General features: G+C 44.1%; 1 protein-coding gene across 4 annotated transcripts in view; it reads right to left on the bottom strand.

Annotated features, from left to right (window-relative positions):
• Nucleotides 1-22,042, bottom strand: part of plekhg1 (pleckstrin homology and RhoGEF domain containing G1) — a 223,352-nt gene that overhangs the window by 76,627 nt on the left and 124,683 nt on the right. The window contains exon 1 of one of the 4 annotated variants that reach the window (XM_033026137.1): nucleotides 19,557-19,962. The exons of 2 other annotated variants lie outside the window; for them this stretch is intronic. The gene's annotated coding sequence lies outside the window, so the exon portion shown is untranslated. Of the gene's footprint in view, nucleotides 1-10,696; nucleotides 10,905-19,556; nucleotides 19,963-22,042 lie in introns of those variants that run through there. One more of the 4 variants, XM_033026138.1, reaches the window with a different exon arrangement.

The raw sequence follows: 22,042 nt of genomic DNA, 5'->3' as shown, positions 1-22,042 counted from the left end.
ATAGACCGGTTAGTCTAACATCGGTGGTGGGTAAAATGTTGGAGACAATTATTAAAGAAACACTAACGGGCCACTTGGATAAACATGACTTCATCAGACAGAACCAGCATGGTTTTGTGAAGGGGAAATCGTGTTTAACGAATCTGCTCGAATTCTTTGAGGAAGTAACAACTCGGGTGGATAAAGGGGAACCGGTGGATGTGGTATACTTGGACTTCCAAAAGGCTTTTGACAAGGTGCCACATAAGAGACTATTGCTAAAAATGAAAAATTATGGGATTGGGGGTAATATATTAGCATGGGTAGAGGATTGGCTAACGAATAGGAAGCAGAGAGTGGGGATAAATGGTTCATACTCGGGATGGCAACCGGTAACTAGCGGGGTTCCGCAAGGGTCGGTGCTGGGACCCCAGTTGTTCACAATTTATATAAATGATTTGGAGGAGGGAACCAAGTGTAATATATCAAAATTTGCGGACGATACGAAAATGGGAGGGAAAGTAGGGGATGAGGAGGATAGGAAGAGTCTGCAAAAGGATATAGATAAGCTAGGTGAGTGGGCAACAACTTGGCAGATGAAATTTAATACTAATAAATGTGAAGTCATTCACTTTGGGGAAAAAAATGATAGGGCAAGTTATTTTCTAAATGAGGAGGAGCTGCGTTGTAATGCAGCGCAAAGGGATCTAGGGGTATTAGTACATGAATCACTAAAAGTCAGTATGCAGGTGCAGCAAGCAATCAGGAAGGCCAATGGAGTTTTGGCCTTTATTGCTAGGGGGATTGAGTATAAAAACACGGAGGTCTTGCTGCAGCTGTACACGGTATTGGTGAGACCACATTTGGAATACTGTGTACAGTTCTGGGGTCCATACTTAAGGAAGGATGTACTAGCCCTGGAGGCAGTGCAGCGAAGGTTTACAAGATTAATTCCTGCAATGAGGGGATTGACATATGAGGAAAGGTTAAGTAAGCTGGGACTCTACTCTTTGGAGTTTAGAAGAATGAGAGGCGATCTCATTGAAACGTATAAGATCGTGAGGGGCCTTGATCGGGTGGATGCACCGAGGATGTTCCCAATGATCGGGGAGGCTAGAACTAGGGGACATAGTTGCAGAGTGAGGGGGGGCTCTTTTAAAACTGAGATGAGGAAGAACTTCTTCACCCAGAGAGTGGTTAGTTTGTGGAATTCACTGCCCCAGGGAGCAGTGGAAGCAGAAACGTTAAATATATTTAAGTCAAAAATAGATGGTTTTTTAGCTGCCAAGGGGATAAGGGGCTACGGGGAGAGGGCAGGGATATGGACCTAGGTATGGTTAGTATAGTAGACCTGAGTGATCTCCTGGACAAGTGTCGATCGCCTGGATTGGGGTCGGAGAGGAATTTCCCGGATTTTTTTCCCGAATTGGACCTGGGTTTTTATCCGGTTTTTTGCCTCCCCCAGGAGATCACGCGGTTCTTGGGGTGGAGAGGGGTGATAGCGGTATAAAGGGGAGGGTAGTGTCTTGTGTTCTGTGTCTTGTGTCTACTGTTTGTGGGTAAGTGTGTCTGTTTGGTGTTCAGCCATGAGTGAATGGCGGTGCGGGCTCGACGGACCTGGTGGTCTACTCTCGCACCTACTTTCTATGATTCTATGATAACCATATAACAATTACAGCACGGAAACAGGCCATCTCGGCCCTACAAGTCCGCGCCGAACAATTTTTTTTTTTCCCTTAGTCCCACCTGCCTGCACTCATACCATAACCCTCCATTCCCTTCTCATCCATATGCCCATCCAATTTATTCTTAAATGATACCAACGAACCTGCCACCACCACTTCCACTGGAAGCTCATTCCACACCGCTACCACTCTCTGAGTAAAGAAGTTCCCCCTCATGTTACCCCTAAACTTCTGTCCCTTAATTCTGAAGTCATGTCCTCTGGTTTGAATCTTCTCTATTCTCAAAGGGAAAAGCTTGATCACATCAACTCTGTCTATCCCTCTCATCATTTTAAAGACCTCTATCAAGTCCCCCCTTAACCTTCTGCGCTCCAGAGAATAAAGACCTAACTTATTCAACCTATCTCTGTAACTTAGTTGTTGAAACCCAGGCAACATTCTAGTAAATCTCCTCTGTACTCTCTCTATTTTGTTGACATCCTTCCTATAATTGGGCGACCAAAATTGTACACCATACTCCAGATTTGGTCTCACCAATGCCTTGTACAATTTTAACATTACATCCCAGCTTCTACACTCAATGCTCTGATTTATAAAGGCTAGCATACCAAAAGCTTTCTTTACCACCCTATCTATATGAGATTCCACCTTCAAGGAACTATGCACGGTTATTCCCAGATCCCTCTGTTCAACTGTATTCTTCAATTCCCTACCATTTATCATGTACGTCCTATTTTGATTTGTCCTGCCAAGGTGTAACACCTCACATTTATCAGCATTAAACTCCATCTGCCATCTTTCAGCCCATTTTTCCAAATGGCCTAAATCACTCTGTAGACTATGGAAATCCTCTTCATTATCCACAACACCCCCTATCTTGGTATCATCTGCATACTTACTAATCCAATTTACCACCCCTTCATCCAGATCATTGATGTACATGACAAACAACAAAGGACTCAACACAGATCCCTGAGGCACCCCACTAGTCACCTGCCTCCAACCCGACAAACAGCCATCCACCATTACCCTCTGGCTTCTCCCATTCAGCCACTGCTGAATCCATCTTGCTATTCCTGCATTTATACCCAATAGTTTAACCTTCTTAACCAACCTTCCATGAGGAACCTTGTCAAAGGCCTTACTAAAGTCCATATAGACAACATCCACTGCTTTACCCTCGTCAATTTCCCTAGTAACCTCTTCAAAAAATTCAAGAAGATTAGTCAAACATGACCTTCCAGGCACAAATCCATGTTGACTGTTCCTAATCAGACCCTGATTATCCAGATGCTTATATATATTATCTTTAAGTATCTTTTCCATTAATTTGCCCACCACTGAAGTCAAACTAACAGGTCTATAATTGCTAGTTTTACTCTTAGAACCCTTTTTAAACAATGGAACAACATGCGCAGTACGCCAATCCTCGGGGACTATTCCCGTTTCTAATGACATTTGAAATATTTCTGTCATAGCCCCGGCTATTTCTACACTAACTTCCCTCAATGTCCTAGGGAATATCCTGTCAGGACCTGGAGACTTATCCACTTTTATATTTTTCAAAAGTGTCAGTACTTCTTTTACTTTGAAACTCATAGTATCCATAACTACTCTACTAGTTTCCCTTACCTCACATAATTCAATATCCTTCTCCTTGGTGAATACCGAAGAAAAGAAATTGTTCAATATCTCCCCCATCTCTTTTGGCTCTGCAGATAGCTGCCCACTCTGTTTCTCCAATGGACCAATTTTATCCCTCGTTATCCTTTTGCTATTAATATAGCTGTAGAAACCCTTTGGATTTACTTTCACCTTACTTGCCAAAGCAACCTCATATCTTCTTTTAGCTTTTCTAATTTCTTTCTTAAGATTCTTTTTACATTCCTTATACTCCTCAAGCACCTCATTTACTTTATGCTGCCTATTGTAGATCTCCCTCTTTTTCCGAACAAGATGTCCAATTTCCCTTGAAAACCAGGGCTCTTTCCAATTTTTACTGTTTCCTTTCAACCGAACAGGAACATAAAGATTCTGTACTCTTAAAATTTCCCCTTTAAATGTCCACCATTTCTCTTCTACATCTTTCCCATAAAACAAAATGTCCCAGTCCACTCCTTTTAAATCATCTCGCATCTCATCAAAGTTAGCCTTTCTCCAATCAAAAATCTCAACCCTAGGTCCAGTTCTGACCTTCTCCATAATTATATTGAAACTAATGGTATTGTGATCACTGGACCCGAAGTGCTCCCCAACGCATACCTCCGCCACCTGTCCCGTCTCATTTCCTAACAGGAGGTCCAGCACTGCCCCTCCTCTAGTAGGTACCTCTATGTATTGCTGCAAAAAACTATCCTGCACACATTTTACAAACTCCAAACCATCCAGCCCATTTACAGAATGTGTTTCCCAGTCTATGTGTGGAAAGATGAAATCTCCCACAATCACTACCTTGTGCTTACTACTAATATCTGCTATCTCCTTACATATTTGCTCTTCCAATTCTCGTTCCCCATTTGGCGGTCTATAATACACCCCTATAAGTGTTGCTACACCTTTCCCACTTCTCAGTTCCACCCAAATAGCCTCCCTAGATGAGTCCTCCAATCTATCCTTCCAAAGCACTGCTGTAATATCTTCCCTGACTAGCAATGCAACACCACCACCTCTTGCCCCTCCAATTCTATCACACCTGAAGCAACGAAATCCTGGAATATTTAGTTTCCAATCACAGCCCTCCTGCAACCATGTTTCACTGATCGCCACAACATCATACTTCCAGGTGTCTATCCAGACTCTAAGCTCATCCACCTTTCTTACAATGCTCCTAGCATTAAAATATGCACATTTAAGAAACCCCCCGTCTCTTCTTCTCTGTTTATTTCCTTTTTTTTCTTTCTCCTCTTGTGTCCGAGTGCTTCCCTTTCTGCTTCCTGCCTCCCATTCGGTCTATTTGAGTCCCTCGCCCCAACCATTCTAGTTTAAAGTCTCCCCAGTGACCTTTGCAAATTTCCCCGCCAGGATGTTGGTCCCCCTCGGGTTCAAGTGCAACCCATCCTTTCTGTACAGGTCCCACCTTCCCCAAAAGAAGTCCCAATGATCCAGAAATTATCCAGGATAGGCTTAGGTGAGAGGGGAAATATTTTATAGGAACGGGAGGAGCATCTTTTTCACTCAGAGGGTGATTGATCATTGCCAATGGCACTCCATCAGCGTCCTTCGAGTTACCACTGACCAGAAACTCAACTGGACGAGCCACAAAACCTACAGCATTTCCCACCTCCCTCAAGGCAAGTCAAGAGCATGGTTAAATACACGCTACTGTCCTGGCTATATGCAGTACCAACGACACAGGAAACTCAACATCATCCAGGAGAAAGCGGTCCTTGAACAGCACCCCGTCCTCCACCTTATTCATCCTCTCCACCACAAGCACATAAATGGCTGAGGTGCACACCATCTACCAAAGGCATCACATTACTCACCCAAACTACTCCTTCAGCACTTCCCAACCCCACCACCACCTAGAAGGTCAAGATCAGCAGTCTCATGCAAAGACCACAACCTACTGGTTTCCTTCCAAGTTGCACACCATTGTAATTTGCTCATTTTTAATCCCTGGGTCTGAGTTATGGAATCCCTTCTCAATGGAGCTGTGGGAGAACCTTCACCAGTAGGAGTGCAGCAGTTTAAGGCTGCAGATCAATGGCATATTAGGGAACTTGGGAGTTAAAACAATACAAGTCCTCTGAGGTTACAAACACCTGACTTGCATAAGGCCCATACATACTAACAACCATTTGGGAGACCGACGGGATGGATTTGCTGGTTGTTGCCAGGTTGCGGACATCTTCTGCTGTGTGGAAACTCTGTTCTCAGCATTATCTAAATGATTGAGCTAAACGCCCTGGTTTAACTATCCAGTGTCCTTGACTGGCCAATGTTTTTACTTAAATATATTGCCAGGCGACAACATTTCAAGTCAAGTCAAGTTTATTCGTCACATACACATACGAGATGTGCAGTGAAATGAAAAGTGGCAATGCTCGCGGACTTTGTGCAAAAAGACAAACAAACAAACAAACAACCAGACAAACTACAAACAGAATGGAACAGAATCACATATTCTTTTACATATTAAATATTGTGGGCGGAAGGAAAAAGGGGGGGAAAAAAGAAGGCGTTTGCCTGAACGTAGCAGCTGGAACAGTCCATTGCAGTGGTGGAAGGGGTCTCCCATGATCTATTTGGCTCTGGAGTTGCACCTCCTAATGTATAGTTCCTGCAGAGGGACGAGTGAAGTTCCCATAGTGTGTTCGGCCGAACGCACTACTCTCTGCAGAGCCTTCTTTCCGACTTGCAAACTGCTCGGGTAATGAATCTGGGATAAGAACCTGGGGCGAATCAGTAAATAATGGCCTTGCCAGTGGCAAATCGGTTTCTGAGAAATGAAATGCATTGAACACAAGATCCTCAAGTGTCAAAATGCTTTGATGCAAAGGGCAACTTTAATTCCTAAGGAGCAATGCTTATTAAAACACAGCTGCATTGCATCGGCTCTTACATCTAAACACATTGCTACCTTTATCAGGATCTGCAACCCGTCAACATTGGAAATTAGATGGGCATATGTTGTGAGAAAGATCTGAACGTGTTAAGACATCGCTTTTCCAATTCACAGAGGAAAATGTGCTTCAGGAGGCAAACAAATGGCAGCTGCTCTGTGAGACAGGAATCGTTTCTTCCAGCATTTCAACCCCGTGCAGCAGGTTGGAGCCATGTCTGGGTAGAGTCACAGAGGCAAACAGCATGGAAATAGGTCTTTCAGCACAACTCATCCATGTTAACCAAGATTATCCTTCTAAGCTCGTCCCATTTGACCCATATCACTCTCAAACTTTCCTATCCATGTACATGTCCAAATGTCTTTTAAATGTTGTCTCAACTACAGTCTCTGGCAGCTCAATCCATATACCCCTCACCCTCTGAATGAAAAAGATGCACCTCAGGTTTGTATTAAATATTTCCCCTCTCACCTTAAAACTATGCCCTCGAGTTCTTGTTTCACCTACCCTGGGACAAAGACTATACATTTACCTTATCTATTCCCTTCATGATTTTATACACCTCCATAGGATCACCCCTCAGCCTCCTTTGCTCCAAGGAATAAAATCCTATCCTGCTCAACACCTCTCTGAAGCTCAGACCTTTGAGTCCTGACAACATCCTTGTAAAACTTCTCTGCACTCTTTCCAGGTTAATGGCATATTTTCTATAGCAAAGTGTCCCAAACTGTACACTCACTTCAATGTCTTGAACAACTGTAACATAACATGCCGACTTCTATGTAGAAACAAAGAACTGCAGATGCTGGTTTACACCAAATTCCAGTCTGTAGAAGGGTCCCGACACGAATTGTCTCCCATCCTTTTTCTCCAGAGATGCTGCCTGACCTGCTGAGTTGCTCCAGCACTTTGTGTCTATCCCAACTTCTATACTTAATGCTGAAGGCCAATGTACTGAAAGCCTCAACCACCCTCTCTACCTGTGATGCCACTTTCAGGGAACTATTTACCTGTACTCCCGAATCCCTCTACTCTGCAACACTCCCAGTTCACTCTGAAGGTCCTGCCCTGGTTTCAATTCCCAAAATGCAACATCTCACACTTATCTGAAATAGACATTAAACCTATGACCTCTTGTCTTTGATTCACCTACTCTAGGCAAGAAACTCTGGGCATCTACACGATCTATTCTTCGCATGATTTTATACACCTCTATAAGATCACCCCTCAAACTCCGGCGCTCCAAGGAAAAGAATCCCAGCCTGCTCAATCTCTCCCTATAGCTCAGTCCCTCTAGTCCTCACAATATCCTCTTAAATCTTCTCTGTACCCTTCCCAACTTGACAACATTTTTCCTATAATATGGTGCCCAGAACAGAACACAATACAGACTCACCAACATCTTATACAACTGCAACATGACCTCCCAATTTTTATATTCAATTCTCTGACTGATGACAAAGGACAGCAACAATCAGCAAACAGACCTCAAAAGCAAGTGAAGATATTTCCTGTAAAATGGTAATTCGATGAGGTGAATTGCCTGCATAATTTATTGCTTACATGAACTGAAGAGAAAAATAATGCCTTTCATTTTACCCTCATGACCCAGAAACTTGAATATTTTCAGGTTACATTCAAATCGCAAGCAGTATAATTGCCAGGCCACAAACTCTTATACTCACGATAGACACAAAATACTGGAGTAACTCAGCGGGACAGACTCATTGTATTCCTATTGATAAGAACTTCTCCAAGTCTATAGCACCTTCCATGACCTCAGGACTTCTTAACATACTTTACTGCCAATGAAGGCCTTAAGTGTAGTCAATGTTGTTGTAGTGGAACATGACAGATAATTTGCACACCAAAGGTCCCACAAACAATATGATAACAGTTAGGTAATCTGCATTGGTGATGTTAACCAAGAGATAAATATTGACGAGGGACCCGGATAGCTCCTTATCTTTACTTTCCACTTTTCTGTCCACTCGAGAAAGCAATCTTGGAGAAGGCAGAAGCATCTTATCCCAAAGACATGCCTGTGGCAATTCATCAATGTATCCACATTTTAGTCCATCAAGGCAAATCTTGATCTAGCTTGAGGAAGGACAACAATTGGTGGAAAGAAAATGATCAAGGATCTGACCCAAAATGTCACCCATTCTTTTTCCCCAGAGATAAGTTCATAAGTTATAGAAGCGGAATAAGGCTGATGCTGATCTATCTTTCCCTCTCAACCCCATTATCCTGCCATCTCCCCATAACACTGACACATGTACTAATCAAAAATCTATCAATCTCCGTCTTAAAAATATCAATTGACTTGGCCTCCACAGCGTCCTGTGACAAAGAATTCCGCAGATTTACCATCCTCGGACTAAAGTAATTCTTCCTCATCTCCTTTCTAAAGGTACATCCTTTTATTCTGAGACTATGGCCTATGATCCTAGACTCTTCCACTAGTGGAAACATCCTCTCCGCACCCACTCTATCCAGGCCTTTCACTATTCATTAAGTTTCAATGAGGTCCGCCTTCATCCTTCCAAAACTGTAGCGAGTACAGGCCCAGTGCCGCCGATGCTGCCTGACCTGCTGAGTTGCTCCAGCACTTTGTGTCTATCCTAACTTCTATACTTAGTGCTTATCTTTGATCAAATGAGATGCAAATCACTACAGCAGCAAGTATTCTTGCAACACATCTGTCTGTCAAATCCAGTCATTGGGACTTGAGCTCAATCCTCCAACTTGCATTTGAATGGCACTGTGTAGGAAGGAACTTCAGATGCTGGTTAAACCGAAGATAGACACAAAGTGCTGGAGTAACTCAGCGGGACAGGCACCATCTCTTGAATGAAGGAATAGGTGACCTTTCAGGTTGAGACCCTTTTTCAGACATTATGGCATTATTGGGCCAAGGTAGTGGTTAGTTTTTAATCCAGAAATAGTAAGTGCCTTTAAAAAAAAACAGGCAGACTTTAGGAAGCTGCCCTCCCAATTTTTTTTTGACAAAAAAAAGATTTACCAGATAAATTCACTGTCATTCTCAGCTGCTGCCAGTAGCAGAATTGCCGGATGCCAAGAGACACATTTCTGAATTATACAATGTACAAAAGCTCTCTTCACATGAGAAACGGTATACAGATGCAGAAGAGCATTATTTTCCTGACTCCTCCAAAGTAACAGTTTCTATATACCCCAAAAAACTACAGGCTTTCAAAATCGATTCACAAAGAGATTTTCTACAGATCCTAAGCAGAGCGCTAGAGCAACATACCAATCTGGAGGTCTGACATTTCCCTTCAACACCCCATCTCATATTGTGAAGGAAAAGTAGCTGCTCAGCCTTTAAACCTCCTCCAGCTGATAGGACCACTTTTCACTCTCGCCTGCCTAGTTTGACAATGATTTGAGGCGCTCTATTCCTGAAAGTGCACTCAGGTAGAACGCCTGCCCGAGGCCTTATTTTCCAGTCACCGGTAACAAGGCAAAGGTATTGTTAATTGATTTGGGCATGTGAATAATAGTCCCCCTAACCCTGACCCCACCCCACCCTCCAATTCCTTGCAACAGTTATTTTGGAGAAATATTCTGGTGCATTGAATAAAAATACATTTAGGTTTAGGCTTAATTTTATAATTGTCATGTGCACTGAGGCACAGTGAAAACATTTATTTTGCATGCTATCCAATTATATGAAGAGTCCAGAGAGCGTTTTATTGTCATGTCCCACACAGAACAATGACATTCTTACTTGCAGCAGTACAACAGAAATATTGTATAAATGTTTATACATATTAAATCAGATAAGACTATATATAAATGCATCAAGCCGAACTCAAGTATTATTGAACGAGCAAAAGGGAAGATACAGAGTGCAGAATATAGTTCTTAGTACGGTAACTAGTGCATTACCGTACTAAGGACTATATTCTGCACTCTGTATTTTCCCTAATGCACTAGTTCCAGAGACAAAGTCCAATGAGGAGGAGGTGAATCAGACAGTGCTCCAGCACGGGACCGTTCAAAAGACTGATAACAGAGGGGAAGTCTGGTGGCACTGGTGGATTCTGCTTGCAGCAGAGACAGAGAACATCGGATTAATGGGGACCGAATAATAAATTGCAATGTACTGCCGAGTAGGATGTGGCAGGCGAGCGAGTGGCATGAGTTTCAAAAGAAACTTCAATAGAAACCTCTTTTTAAGAGGGGTCTTGGGGAAATAATCTTGAGAGTTTAAAACAAAACATCGTTGTGAGGAAAGTGCAGGAAATGGGGTCTCCTTGAACAGAGGCTGAGAAGTCTCCGGCTGTGTATGCCATCCCATAACACGACCCATTTATACTGTTAAGACATGCTCACAACCAAAGAACGGCGACATTTGAGCACTAATAGTAATCTAGTCAGAGGCATTCTCTAGAGATGCCCTTTGCCTAAACCGGCCACCTGTCACGAAAGCTGACATACCTCGCTCCTCACAGCGTCCGCGCCGTCAGTTCTCGAATGATACAATGCAACTAACTTGTGGAGAGAAGACACAACATTGAAGAACCCCCCCTCATGGACAATGGCATCTGTTGACCAAAGCTCTCCCCCTCTCTCGCACTCATCCCACGTGGTGCTTCCACACAATGAGCAGCCGGCGCCGTGGATCACCCAAACCTCGTTGCTTTTGTTCAGCCAAGGACTCGGGAGGGGGGAGAGGAGAAAGGAAGGGGGGAAGCACCAGCACTAGCACCAGCGGCTGGCCTCAAGAGCAGCGATGCAGCCGTTGCCACTGACGACAGGGGGGGGACTGCGCCGAGCCCGCCTCAGCCGTCGGGTGTTTGAGACGGGACGAAGGTCACGGAGTGGAGTCGCTCCCCCCCCCGCCCCGACACACTGGCGACTACAACTCCAGCTCACTAGACTAACGCACAGCGGTGAGGGTCAATCACAGAGCACTCCATTCCCCCATCCCTATCCCTCACTTCGCCCAGAGGAGGGGGAAGAAAGGACAAAGTCAATTTGGAAAGGAAAACTGAATCTGAAACTGTTGGTTGTCATTTGCATAATCTTTTTAGGAGGGAGATTTGGTTTCAGTTGGTACAAATAACGAGCGTCTTCTCTCCACGATGTAAAGGGTGTCTACGCTACATTTGCACGTACCTGCCTCTCCCCCCCTCCCCCCAGGCTTTTGGGACGGGGAGAGGTGCAATGCAATCCCATTCATCTCTCAACCCCATTCATCTCTCAACCTCAATTCACCTCTCGGCTCGGGCACAAAGTGCTGGAGTAACACAGCGGCTCAGGCAGCATCGCCAGAGAACGAGGATAGGTGCCGTTTCGCGTGGTCATGTTCATGTCCATGTTCCCCACAGATGCTGCCTGCTCTCTATTGGATCTTTGCTGCAGATGCTGGTTTACACCAAAGATAGACGCAAAAAACTTGAGTACAGAACAAATCAGAGCCGGCACCAGTGGCCAAGGCGCTCACAATGGTTTAACAGTCTGAAGAAGGGTCTCGACACGACACTCGTCCCTTCTCTCCAGAAATGCTGCCTGTCCCGCTGAGTTACTCCAGCGTTTTGTGTCTATCTTCGATTTAAACCAGCATCTGCTGCAGTTCTTTCCTACACAATGCTTTATTGTTGGTTGTTGAGGATGTGATAAGGAAAGGATACAAACGGTGAAACTAACAGGACGACTGGGGTGGGGGAGGGACGGAGAGAGAGGGAGGATGCAAGGGTTATTTGAAATTAGAGAAAACAATATCATACCGCTGGGTTGTAAGCTGCCCAAGCGAAATATGAGATGCTGTTCATCCAATTTGCAACGTGGTCTCACTCTGACAGTGGAGGAGGCCCAGGACAGAAAGGTCAGAATGGGAAGGGAAGTTAAAATGTTTGGCAACCAGAAGATCGTGTAGATCATGGCAGACTCCGTGTCCTTTCGTGTAAGCCAGCATCTGCAATTCCTCCATTTTACTCTTTCTTGATTCACCTCTCTCTCGCCTTGCACTCTAACACTTCTGATCTCTATTCTGGTGGACAGCTTGTTCAAAGGAAGTTGACATACACATTCCCTCTGCACCCCAGTAACCCATACACTGGAACTATTTGGATAAAATGAGTTTAAAGAACACTGTTTATAGCGTAATCATTTGATATAGGTACAATGTATTCTTTCACCGTGTCTCTCTGGTCTACAAACACAAATAGCAAATCACTATAGTTCCAGTTTTTTTAATTTAGTGTTGTCAAGGTGACTATGGTCCACGATTTTCTCAGCAGTATCCAGAGTAGTGAGCTACTGATAAATCCAAAGAACTTTGTGGCTGGGAATCCAAAAACCCAATGACAAAAGATGAATTAATAACATGACCCAACAATGACAATCTATTTGGTCTCCATTTGTTGATAAAAATCGCAAAGAAAGGGGAAATGGTGCATTGCATTTATTACTTTGCAACAATGGAAGTGGAAAAACCCAGCATCCACTGCTAATGCGAAAGCCCTCTGTTAGCAGAATAGGCCGCCATTTATAATTGAGCCTTTGCTGTCACAATGAATGTTGGAATGGCTTTTGGTGATATAGAAAACCCAAAAACAAGAGAGAAACCAATTGCAAACCATCCCATGAGCATTCAAATGCCCATATGCAAGATTGCCACTTGGTCAAAAACAAATTGGTAGATAACCAAAAGTTAGCCAAATGACAATTTTCAGGGTATGTCAGATGGCTGCAGACGTTCGAGACAGAGATGGAGACAGAGAAGGCTCTAGCATTGGAAATAGGAGATATGCACGTGGCCTTGGAAATAGGAGATATGCAAATGGCCAGAAATCCCGCTGACTACAGACCCTCCTATTGCTATAGCAATACAATGGCGCAGCGGTTATGTTGCTGCCTTACAGCGCCGGAGACCCGGGTTCCATCCTAACTGTGGGTGCTGTCTGTATGAAGTTTGGGGAGGGGTGGGGACTGGACATTGTGCCTTCCCCCATAGTGCTATCCACTGTGGGGGGATGATTTTTTTTGTCTAACTGTAGTCTTGTAGGTCTGTGTCCAAGATGGCTGCCGTGAAGGGAGAGTGGACGCTGGCACGAATTGGTTGCCGCTGCTCTCTCTTCACACTGTGTTTTTGATTTTCTGTTTTTGGATTGAATTCTGTTTTTAATTTGTGTCTCTGTGATGTCTTTATTATTTGTTATATTCCGATTATATGTTATTCCGATTAAATGTCTATTATTGTTATGTCTGTATTCTTTCTTTATGTGCTGCACGGAGAGGACGCTGGCGCTGTTTGTTCGCCGCTTCTCCGTTTGCTATTGTCTGTTACTATTGTAAAGCGACTTTGAGTCTTAGAAAAGCGCTATAAAAATAAAATTTATTATTATTATTATTAAGTTTGTACGTTCTCCCTGAGACCGCATGGGTTTTCTCTGGGTGCTTCGGTTTCCTCTCCCATTCCAAAGACGTGCAGGTTTGCAGGCGAATTGGCTTCGGTAAAATTGTAAATTGTCCCTAGTCCTCGTGTACACAGACCTGGTGGGCCAAAGGGCCTGTTTCCCCGCTGTATCTCTCAACTGTAAAGATAGGAGAATCTATAGTTGGGGGGTAGACAGTAGATTCTGTGGTTTAAAATGGGACTCTAGGATGGTGGTTGCCTCCCTGGTGCCTGGGAGCAGATTTCTCAAAGCTGCTGCAGAACATTCTCATGGGAGAGGTTGAGCAACTAGAGGTTGTTGTGTGCGTACCTTTATCTACCAACGACATAGGTAGATAAAGGTAGATCCTATGGAGGGAATATAGGGAGCTGAGAGTGGTTTAAAAGCACGTTCTCAAGTGTGGTAATCTCTGGATTACATCTAATGCCACATGCTAGTAAGGACAGGATTAGAATGATAGGTACGGTGAATACATGGCTGAGGAACTATGCAGGAGACAGAGGTTCAATTTTTTGGGATCATTGGCAAATCTACTGGGGACGAGTACAAGAGAGACGTGTTGCATCTGAACTGGAGGCGTCCAATATATTGGGAGGGAGATAGATGTACTAGTGCTACTCGGAAGGGTTTTCAAACCAGGACAGGACTTGTACAGTAAACATTGGAGGTTGTTGCTGAACAGAGAGATCTACAGCTTTTTGCATGGTTCCCTAAAGGTGACAAGTCATGTGGAGAATGTGGTGGGAAGGGTATAGAGTACAAAGGTTGGCACATCATGATGCAGCTGTGCAAGTCGTTGGTTACACCACACTTGAAGTTATGTGTGCAGTTCTGGTTGCCTAGGTATAGGAATTATGTCATTAAATTGGAAAGAGTGCAGAAAAGATTCACCAGGATTTAACCTGGATTTGAGTTGCAGGGATGGGATGGCATCACTGGGATTATTTTGTTTTGGAGCGTAGGATGCTGAAGGGCACATCATCATGAAGGGCATGGATAGAGTGAACATTCAGTCTTTTTCAAAGGACTTTAGAGATACAGCATGGGATCTGGCCCTTCGGCCCACCAAGTCCACGCTGGCCAGTGATCACCTGTACACTAGCACTATTCTACACACTAGGGACAATTTACTATTTACAGAAGTAAATTAACCTACAAATCTGTACATCTTTGGTGTGGGAGGAAACTGACCTAAGGGGATCAGAGGGTATGGAGAGAAGGCAGGTACGGGATACTGAGTTGGATGATCAGCCATGATCATATTGAATGGCGGTGCAGGCTCGAAGGGCCGAATGGCCTACTCCTGCACCTAATTTCTATGTTTCTATGAAGCACCCGGAGAAAACCCACATGATCACAGGGAGAACGTTCAAACTCCTTACAGACAGCACGATCAAACCCCAGTCTTTGATGCTGTAAGGCAGCAACTCTTCCGCTGCACCACTGTGCCACCCCTACCTCAATAATCTATGACGTAGATTGCAAAAAGTGCACCTCAACTGGTTAACAGTGGGATTGTCTCAACTGTCTTATTTGACTGTAATCCAGTTCACACAAGAAAGATACCAAAAAGACTCATGGTAGACATCTTAATGACATCATTGGTCAATCTCAAAATAACAACCCAAACCAAAAGTAAAAATTCTAGATAGATTTACAAGGTCAAATGCTGCTTACATAATATTTATGGACTTCTTGCAATTGATGACTTACAAATTAATCAAATGGCTTCTCCAGCAGGAAAACTATTTATAATGGGTTTAAAAAAAACTCTTGGACTATTAATAATGTTAACTGCCAATTTGACGCATTTATCTGAATTTTGGGAAGCAATTCAGAGTGCAAGCTGAACTAATATTTTGTGCCTTTTATAGACCACCACCAGCACTGCAAATGAGATCATCAAATTAAAAGCGAGTGCATGCATTTGATATATTAAATAACGGCAAGCACCATATGTAGTATTATCATCTACCATTTAACAGACATCATGCACCTTCAGAAACCAGGTACTTTAAAGGAAAATAAAGCTGAGCCAAGGAGCATCTGGGTTCTATCTGACTTCCTTTGGGAGTAAGTACGATTTGGGAATCATTGTATGCAAAGAGAGAAATAGCAATATTTGACAGACAGAACAAGAGACCAAAGCACCAGATTCTAAAAGGCTCCAGTCTCCACGTCACTTAGATCAACTTTCCTTACAAAATGCCAACAACTCAACAGGTGTACTGAGAAACGATTTACTTATAATGCAACAAAGACCTTTTGGATTCATGAGACCTCCCAGAAGAACAATGCCAACAGTTTCACTCACCTTTGTTCACTGTACTTTGCAATTTATTCTCTCACCTTATTTTAAGTTTAGTTTAGAAATATGAGGACACAGGCCCTTCGGCCCACCGAGTCCACTCGACCAGTGATCCCCATACATTTGCATGATCCTACACACTAGGGAACAATTTGCAATCTTTACCAAAGCCAATTAACCTACAAACGTCTTTGGAGTGTGGGAGGAAACCGGAGCACCCAGAGAAAATCCACGTGGTCATGGGGAGGACATACAAACTCCAGACAGACAGCACCCATAGTCAGGATCGAACCCGGGTCTCCGGCGCTGTAAGGCAGCAACTCTACCGCTGTCTGGCCCCGACCAAAAGGAGAAATTCTAGATAAATTTACAGGAGTCAAATGCTGCTTGCATAATATTTATGCTCTTCTTGCAATCGATGACTTGCAAATTGCTCCTGTCCACTTACCTATACTGAGAGGTAATTTACAGTGATCAATGAACCTACTACCACATCTTTGCCATGAGAGAAAAAAACCAGAGCATCTGGAGTAAAACCACTGGTTACTGGACTGCACACACACTGCATCGGAGGTCAAGATCGAACCGTGGACCTCGGGAGGACTGAAGCAGCGATACCGACAGCCATGCCACAATCAGCGGGTAGCCTGCCATTTTTAAATGTTCGACACTTTAAACTTTAGACAGCCGTGGTCAGGATCGAACCCGGGTCTTTGGTGCTGTAAGTCCGCAACTCTACTTCTGCGCCACTGTGCTGGTGGCAGACGAAGACCAGAAGGAAGCAAATTCTGCACTATATCCCCAAACTCAGAATCTCTGCCAGCAAGAAGATTGATGATATCACTTCCGATTCACACAGCGTTAACATGAGACATTAACAACGCTATTCTTTATTGCTGGCCATTTCTCCCAATTGCTACTTGTCCTCAGCACCTCATAAATGGGTAATGCAAAATGCAAAAGTCCCAAGTTTATATTGACGATGAAGATTCCAAACTAATCCTGATTTAAGAGACAACAGTGGGTCAGTCAGTAACATCTGCAAACCCAAAGTTCCAGCACTTTGTGCATAAAATCTAGGCCAACTTCTCCTATCCAATGCCAAGGGAATTCAATGCTGTTTGAAGATGCTGCCTTCTAAATGAGACATTAATTCAATACTCTGCTTGCTTCTCCAGCCCCCACTCCCCAAGGGAGTTGTAAATGATCCCAAGAGTTCAAGCATATGGGTATTATTCCCCCATTCCCTGGCTATAATTTATTCCTTGGTTACCAATAAAGATGATCTGATCATTATCACATCATTCTTTGTCAGATCTTGTTCTGTACAGCTTGCCTGCAAAACCACAGTCTTTGCAACGCCTGCACTTCAAAAGTACTTGTTTAGGAAAGAACTGCAGATGATGGTTTACACCATCATGGTGATGATCATGATGATGGTTTACAAGATGGACACAAAATGCTGGAGTAATTCTGTAGGACAGGCAGCATCTCTGGAGAGAAGGAATGGGGACATCTCAGGTTGAGACCCTTCTTCAGTGTTTTAGTTTCTTCTCTCCACTCTGATTGCCTAACACCAATTTACTGTGGAAACAAAGAAATGGGTCAATCTGAAGAAGGATCCCGACCCAAAACATCACCTATCCATGTTCTCCTGGCCCGCTGATCTATTCCAGCACTGTGTCTTCTTCACCAATTTACAAATGACATTGAATAAAAGGCAATTATTTTCAAAATCGCTGTATCTACTGATTAAATTGAGCATTAAATTACTATTTTAACCGAGGAATGCTATATTCCATCTTTTGATTGATTGAAATATGCAATTTTAGCCTTTTCAAGAGAACATTACCATGTTTGCTTTTGACAGCCTCCTCCAATTTTTTTTTTTGATAACCTGGCTGTAATTGCTCTAATTTAGACAATGTAAATATGATCCATGCTTCCAAATTGTCTTCTATAATCCTTCTGAGTTACACAATCTTTTGGCGGCACCACAAACAATGAAAATGAGCGCACTGTCTCAACTGAACATATTTGCTGGAAGCTGACTCAATGATCAAGAGCCAAAGTCCACTCAAAAAGCTGAGTAGGAAGGAACTGCAGATGCTGGTTTATGCCGAAGATAGACACAAAGTGATGGAGTAACTCAGAGGGTCAGGCAGCATCTCTGGAGAAAAAGTATGGGTGACATTTTGGGTCTGTAGAAAGGTCCCGACCCAAAACGTCACCCGTCCTTTTTCTCCAGAAAGGCTGCCTGGTACAGTTACTCCAGCATATTGTGTCAATCCATTTAAAAAGCTACTTTTGGTGGTGGTGAAATCTGGAAGCTCTCTATCTCTCTCTCTCACACAATGTGGAGCGCAAGGTGCCAGAGTTGTGACGATAGAATAGCAAATACCAAAGGAACATTTAAGTCTTGGGACTTAGGACATGAACCCTCATCTTTGAAGCAAAGTCATGACCTGCTGAACCGTGGCTGACATTGATATTTGGCACTTTCCAAAGTCTTTGATGCCAACAAAAATAAAGTCTAGACTAACCCAACGATGAGTATCATCAAAAACCATCAATTTCAAAACAATCCTTGGATCTTACTTTCAGCAGGTCTAGCAAGCAGCCTAGTGTTTATTAAGGTTCTGAAAAATGGAAACTTTTTACACTTTAAGAGGCACTTCATTCCCTCCATATCACCGGTTCCTACCATCAAATAGTTGTTGAATCAAGGCCACAACGATGTTTTCTGTGAGGGTACTGCTCCGAGCCTGATCACAGATCAAGGATTCCACATACGTGCACATTCCTTCTGACAATACATATGGATATGGGAGGCGTGCACTTGCTCTTAGGTCATTGCCTTCCTTTTCCCACCCTCTTTGGCAAGTTTCAAGCCTGCAACTCCTTTTTCCTCCCGGTCACAAGGGTTGTGATTTCTGCAGTGAGTCAGCTCCTCGTCACCAATGCCCAAAGGATGGAATTCACAGTTTATATTCAATTATAATCTTTCCAACATAACAATGACATTTGAAGGAATAGAAATAACTGGATCCTCTCCCACTGCAGTAAAGCAATGTAGGACGAGGGGGTGCAAGGAAAATTAGATGGTTTAACATCAGCTTCTCACTAAACTTGCAAATCTCTTACAACCAGGAGAAAGACCGGCGAGCAGAAACAAATCTAAACTTCAGGAATCCTTTTGTACATTCCTATTTTCCAGCTAAGCTGCGACAAAGCAGATTGCTTGCTTTTCCAGCTGATTGCTCAATGCAGTGTGAAATATCCGGATGAAAATTGCTTCTTCAAATCACGATGTCACCCACACACAAAAATGAAAACTCCGAGGTAACAAAACAAAACCCAGTCCCTTTACATCATTCCTCTCAATCATTCATCCGTGCAATATCTCGCTGGATAATGAACCAAAAATATGGGGCAATTATTCAGGCTGGGAGCACGCCTAGGGCAGTTATTACTACTTTGGTAGCTCAACGCGAGCCTTTAAAAGGAAACAGATTTGGGACTTTGTTCTTCCACTTAAAAAAACATAACGATAAAAAAAACGCGGAAAAACAGACAAATACACACTTACCCTAAGGATTGACATCCTTGTAACCTGACCACACGTCCTTAGTTAGACCCCGAATGTGAAACACTGCGGGCCGTTTATTTTGTCATTCCAATTCAAAGCATAGCTTCGTTTTGCACTCAGGAATTAGAAGCAAAAAAAAAAGAGAAAAACTCTCAAACGCCAACCATCCGCAGAGGATAGAGAGACAAAAAGCCAAGAGGTTTTCTTCAAACCGACTGTGTGGGAAAGAGAGAGGGAGAGAGGGAGCGAGAGAGACGGGAGAGGGGACGCGCGGCGGCGCTCAGTGCACGGTGCTGGCAGCCAGCAGCCTAGGACCGCTCGGCGGAAGGTGGACGGACAGCCCACTTCCATCGGCAGCGCTTTAAATTTAGGCGAGAGGATTCAAGTGAGAGCTGATAACACAAGGTGGCAGCACGCCAGCACTGCAGGCAGCATTTCTATTCAAGACACATTCCCCCGCAAAAGCATTTAAAGGAGCCCTCCCCTTACAAGGTTTCAAAGACAGAGCAGGGCTGGGGGAACAAACTCACTCACTTGACCCAGAAATTGGGTCACCACCACCGATTCTCGGCGAGCCGTCAACTGTGGCATTGGGGGGAGGAAATCTCGCTGATCAAGTGCCCGCTGATCATCTATCACCCCAAGGGTTAGCGGTGAACTGCCCGGCGGCCGGGAGACTACGGGACCGATACCGCCCGGGGGCCGTGCAACGCGGATGTCATTTCATGCCGGGCAGTCAACCTCACTTCACATTTAGACATCCCATCCAACATTCCTTAAGGAGGAGACATTAGACGTCCAGCAACTCAAAGTGAACCTTTGACAACCGAGCCAGCCGGCTGTCAAACTTCCGTAGTGACATTTGGACAGACCCAGTGATCGCACGGGAGGGTTAGAGTCATACAGCGTGAAAACAGGCCCTTCGGCCCAACATGCCCACGCCAAAGTTGATGCCTCATCCACACTCGTCCCACCTGCCTGCGCTCGGCTAATATCCCTAATGTATAGGAATAGGTACATTTTCTACTCATGTACCTGTCCACATTTATGTTATAGTACCTGCCTCAACTACCTCCCCTGGCAGTTGGTTCCATACCCACCACCCTCTGTGTGAAAACATTGCTCCTAACGGCAATTTCCCCATCTCAGCTTAAACCTATGTCCTCTGGTTCAAAGACTGCATCTACCCTATCTATTCCCCCTCACGTACACCACGATAACATTACCCCTCATCCTCCCGCGCTCCAAGGAATAAAGCCCTAGCCTGCCCAACCTCTCATTTCAACCACTCAGCCTTTCAATTCTTGGCAACATCCTCACAAACCTTCTCTGCACTCTTTCCAACTTAACAACATTCTTCTCATAGCAGGGTGACCAAAACTCAACACAATACTGCAACTTTGACTTCACCAACTGGATTCTTGCAGGAGGTTCCAGGAAGTCAGTCTCCTGTGGACAGTCTCGGCAAGCTAGGCAGCATCAAGTTGGCTGAGTTTCTCCAGCACTTTGTTTTTGCTCGCGATTCCAGCATCTGCCGTCTCCTATGTCTCTCAGTGGATGGTTCTCTGTATACAGGCAGGTCAGTCTATTGCCATGTGTACCTAGGTACGTGTAAATGTGTAGTCACAACAGCAAAGTCAACTGCACTGGGATTTTACCCTCGAAGGCCTGGCCCCTGATGAGGAAAAGTAAACCATCTCACGTGGGACAATCTCCGACTGAAATAGGGGAGATCCCATTAAATACAGGTCCCATACCATTGTGATCTACATGGTATACCACCTATCTCCCATTATTACAACCTGGGCCAACCCAGCCACAATTCCCCACCTGGGAAGTGGGAAAAGGAGGAACTGTGGATCACAGGGAAGATGACGAGTGAAATGGAATTGCAACAGATCACTTGGGAAGATTAGGCAACTGAGGTTCAGGTTGGTTGGAACAACCAACAATACGCCATTGAGAGAGACAAATTGCTGGGGTACTTAAGTGGTTCAGGCAGCATCTCTGGAGAAAAGGAGATGCTTTGGGTCGAGACCCTTCTTCAGACTGTGAGTCAGATGCAAAAAGCCATTACCAGTCTGAAAAGAGAATTCCATCCTCTGCCCATCTGTTGTAGAAAGAATGTGATGCATGGTGATTAACAATGTAGGAGAAAATATGTAAAGGATTTTTGTCTCTCTCCCCCGCCCACCACCATTTTCTTATATGCTTTCCATGTAGGACATTGTGAATCAATGGGCAATCACAGGCTGATTTAACAGGCGAGTAAACCCTTTACCAAAAACATCTCCATTGCAATTACGATCTACATCCCAGCCAACGAGGGTGGTTTGACCAATATGTCGCATCGACTGTTGTGTTTTGGGTCTCAGTTCCAACATTGTACATTCCCCCAGGGAAATCGGCTACGTTTAACAACATTCGAATCTGGAGCATTGTGTTTTCAAACTTCTGTACATCTTGCCTCATGAGAGAGGGGAGAA

This window comes from Amblyraja radiata, chromosome 8 (genome assembly GCF_010909765.2).
Source record: "Amblyraja radiata isolate CabotCenter1 chromosome 8, sAmbRad1.1.pri, whole genome shotgun sequence".
In the NCBI taxonomy this organism is placed as follows: domain Eukaryota; kingdom Metazoa; phylum Chordata; class Chondrichthyes; order Rajiformes; family Rajidae; genus Amblyraja; species Amblyraja radiata.
This window is presented reverse-complemented; position numbering and strand designations above follow the sequence as displayed.